The following is a 4,791-nucleotide window of genomic DNA, read 5'->3' as shown; positions in this document are numbered from 1 at the left end:
CTTCACAACAGTGTTTCTAAATGTTTGTTCCATAGCATACTAATAAGAAGCCTTTTTAGAAACTTTAAGAAACTCATGGAATTTTAATATCCCAGTTATATCCGTTTATGTGCTGTACATATAAATGTGCTTTATACATAAAAAGAGTATGATTTCTCATCCCCCTCCCATAATGGGCGATATTCCCTCCATGGGGACTATTGTCTCCATTGACAATGCTCGACCTAAAGAATAAATGATATTCAAAGCACTCTAGAATCGAACTACAATTTACTTGGAGAAGTGAATGTTGACAAGTATCTAAAGGACTCCCCTTACCAACCTTCTGTTGACTCCTTTTGTAGCTCCCCAGTGAGCGATGCTCTCATATCTAGAGGAAAGCCGCAGTACTATTAGTCCATCTGCTTTCCCACACCCCTCACCCAGGTACCAAATGGGTTCTTTCACTTCGTTTGCCCTGAATTCCATCCTTGGCAAAGTGCAGTTAATAAAAGTACTTAATTGCTAGAGTTGTTTTGGGGTCCATACATGCAGAGGATTAGTACAGTGTCTGGAAGAGAAAGCATGCTCAATGAATGATAAATGTTAAATTTTTTTTGTACTATCAATGTTTTCCCATTGTGTATTTCCAAGAAGTCAGAGAGAAGAAGGAAAACCCTCTGATGAGATGAATTGATGTAGTGGCTGCAACAGTGGGCTCAGAGATGACAATAATTTTGAGGATGGCACAGGACTGGAAGTGTTTCTGTTGTACACATGGTCACTGTGATTTGGAACAAGTGGACAACACCTAACAACAACATCAGCAACATATTTCCTGAGAGGTGCTCTTAGTTCTTCCCCTCGCCATGATTCATTTTAAGATTCCTCTCTGCAGTGATGACTTTCAAGGCCTCTATTTATGCTATCCTTCTTTCTCATCATTCCCATTTAAACACAGCAGATCCAACCCAGAAAGCTGCAGGTTCACCTGCTGTTGTTATGTGTTTTGGAGTTGGTTCCAGCTCATAGCAACCCTGTACAGGGTTTCTGAGGCTGCAAATCTTTACAGGAGCAGAAATCCTTCTCTTTCTCCTGCAAAACCACTGGCAGTTTTGAACTGCTGACTTTGAAATTAGCAACCCAACTCATAACTACTAATGCTACCAGAGCTGGATTCACTTACCACCATTTGAGCTTGTCCTGACATAAGCAAGGTGGTCATGCCCAAGGAAGGGCCAGACCAGCAACTTACTGAACCAACCAAACCATGAGGAAACTAGATGCTTTGCCAACCCTGTCACACTTTTGTGAAGATTATTCTGTGTGACTCCTCTTCTGGAAAGGTAAGTGTAAACTTGGTGTAGTAGATGCAACACCAGATCTTCCCATCTGTTTCCACCAAGGGGATGGAGAATCAAGATCAACACCCAAGGCTGATGTTACCTTTGAGGTGGGAGTCAACGATATCTCCACTCTCCAACCTTCCATTCAGTTCTGATACCAATCATCTTTTCTACAGAACTCTTTACTCTTCTGGTGTATGCAGCAATTCATTGCAATGTCCACCCAGAACTCACAGACTGTTCTCACAGTTATGGGGATTATTAGGGAAGAAACAGGTTACAGTTCCGATCAGGAACAATTCAGGATACAGTCCTTCAGTCAGAACAACTTCTACTCAGTCATGCCCGTAGGCAGGTACGTCTTCTCTGGCTCATGGCCTCTCCCTGGCCCTTAGCCTCTCTGGTCTCTTGGGCTGACTCAGCCTCTTCCCTGTTCAGACAAGTGTTACAAATCTCTTTAATGCCACCAATTAGTGTCCAGAGCCATCCCACTCCATCAGTAAGTGTTGGCCTGAAGGTGTTCAGCTCTAACTCTCTGATTTGGCAAGCCTAGTTTCATCAAGTGTCCAAATATATCCACCCTGCCAGCAAGCCTCCTACCCCAAGCTCTCAGCTTTCTCACTCTGTCTCCTGGTTCTGCTGCTTCTCACCATCTCCATTGTTACAACTCTCTGTCCCCTGGGTCTAGGAGGTTCCCAGTCCAGGTACTCCAGATCCAACTGATATACTGTGTTCCCATCTTTTCTTCATAGTAGTAGTCAGGGCCTTCTCTTTGCCTCTGGGATGACTCATTTTAAGTCTGTTGTTGTTTGTAAGTGTCGTTGAGTTAATTCCAACTCTTAGAAACCCTGTATGGAGTTTTCAAGTAACAGCCAGTAGGTTTGATCTACCAACCTTGTGGTTAGCAGTTCAGTGCTTATTCAATATCACCACTCCAGGGAATTGGACAGTTTTGCCATCTTGAGGTTGGCAGTTCAAACTCATCAGCTACTCCTCGGAAATCCTATACAGGGTTGCTAAGAATCGGAACTGACTTGACAGCACTTAACAACAACAAAAAGGCTTAAAATGAGCCTTTATTTACATGGTCCCTCTTAACACTTGACAACAATAACAACAGCAACAACATCTATAAGGATGCCATGAACTGTATTTGCATTATTAGCAAGCTGTCCAATCCCCTTGGTAGGTCACAAGCACATCATTTGCATAGCACCACCCAATCATTTAGTAAGAATTGTAAAGACTATTGCTGGAAGGACCATATTAAATAATTCACTACACTGCAGTAAGGAATGTATGTACTAGCTTTTCTGAGAAAACATAATATTGTATACTTATAAATAATTTGTAAATTAGAGCATTCATCTCTGCATATTTTAGACTTTAGACAATCCCTCTGGGAGAAATAAAGGTAGAATGGATACTCTTAACTTCATCAGCCACTGAGGAACTTCTGTCACACTGTTTGTCAGGAAGCTTGATCTTGTGGACTTGATTTAGTTCTCTGTCAAGCTAGTTGAGAGTTGTCTTAACAATTCTGTTCTCTCTTGCCAAGTTGCAGCAAGAATTCTTGGCTACCTTGTCTTATGTTTGCAGTCACATAAACGTGATCTATTTTGCCTACTTTTGGCAGAGCTAAGAATTTGTGTGAATGTGAATGATGTTTTGGGGTACATTGCTTAAAAGGCGTGTAGAACAGTTCCTCTTCCCAAAAAATAGGTCTTATATCGTTGAGCCAACCCAAATTGAAGAGACAATACTGGGTGACTTACACTGTCTTTACAGCAGGCCAAGTTTCTTTATTGAATTGCTTCTTAATTTGATGCCATCAACCTATTCTGAGGATTTGCAAGGACAACCTCTGAAGCTCTTGTTCTGTCTGTTGAAGGCATCATGCCGCTTCCCACAGTGACTTCTTTGAAAAGTCTTCTCTTGAATGATTGGTTTGCTTTTTAGCTTATTTTTTCTGGACATTATACATATGCCCACGTTTATGTGTGTATGTGTGTGTCTGTGTTTGAGGCTGCAATACTTCAGTTTACAGTCCACTGTAACCAGGGTCCACAAAAACAAAAAACACAAAAAAGGAAGACTCCCAACAAGATGTATTGATACAATGGCAGGTAACACTGGGCTCAAACGTGACAACCATTGTGAGGATGGCAGGACTGGGCAATGTTTTGTTCTGTTGTGCACAGAGTTGCTATGAGTTGGAACTGATGTGACAGCAGCTAACAACAACACATCGCCAGGTAGAGATCCCCTCCCTTGCTCCTGTCTTAAAGCTCACTCCTGGCTACTGCCTTGTTATCTCTTTTTTTATGTACCATTTAAAATTTGTGCTCTAATGATTAATTTTACCTTTTCTTGTAAGCTCCCTTTTATCCTTTCCAGAGTAAAGTAGGAAATAAATCTGTAACTAAATAAACATTTCTCTGGTGGAGGAATTAGCCAATTTTGTATAATCCAATGGGCAAAAGGAGGATTTCATCCTCCCTCTCTTTCTTCTTTCATTCCTTTCTTCTTCTTAGTATTCAACAAATATTTAATATATGCCAACTAAATACCAGGCACATTAAGAAAGGATTTTATATACCTCAGGTCTGTCCAAATATAAATAATCACCATTTGTACCAGGACTTTGTAATTCACTCTGTGCTTCATCACACACAACAGACATAAGACCTTGTTTTACCTTTATAGCAATGCTCAGTGGTAGGTATTATGATTATCTCCATTGATCAAGAACCTAAGCTTTTGACAAACATCTTAGCTAAGGTAACTCAGTTACTAAATAGCAAGGCAGGATTAGCCCTTCTGCTATTCGGATTTCAGATTCTTTGTATGACCTTTTCATTAACCAATATTCCCTACCACTTATCTCTTCCCCAACTCCCTGTGGAGTGGGCATATGGTGTCAGTATGAATGTACTTGTTCTGTCCCAACAATCCTTTTACCCAAATGTGAGTAAGATAACATTTCACATGATGTTATTTCTATTTTTATTTGCTGTGGTTTAAAAACCAACAGTGATATCCCAAATATCTTACTGCTTTCATGTTTCCAAGTTTGGTTTCAGGTGTCTTCCATACAGGGACCACATGAATGCTTGTTGGGAAATGGGTGGTTCAGTATGTCAGCTGCTCATTCAGTGCATAGTTTTTTGAGTCACCATGCACCATCCCCTCCACCTGGGAGGTGAGCTCATTTGCCCGGCATGCATGTGTATATTGCATGTTAGCTTCTTCTTGTTGTTGTTAAGTGCCATCAAGTCAGTATGACTCATAGCAACCCTACACACAACAGAACAAAAAACTGCCCAGTCCTGGGCCACCCTCACAATTGTTTCCACGCTTGAGCCCATTTACCACTTTGCCAATCCATCTCGCTGGGGGTCTTCCTCTTTTTCTCTGACCCTCCACCTTACCAAACATGATATCCTTCTCCAGCGACTGGTCCCTC

This window comes from Chrysochloris asiatica, unplaced genomic scaffold, assembly GCF_000296735.1.
Source record: "Chrysochloris asiatica unplaced genomic scaffold, ChrAsi1.0 scaffold00069, whole genome shotgun sequence".
In the NCBI taxonomy this organism is placed as follows: Eukaryota; Metazoa; Chordata; class Mammalia; order Afrosoricida; family Chrysochloridae; genus Chrysochloris; species Chrysochloris asiatica.
Note: the sequence above shows the minus strand (reverse complement) of the source record.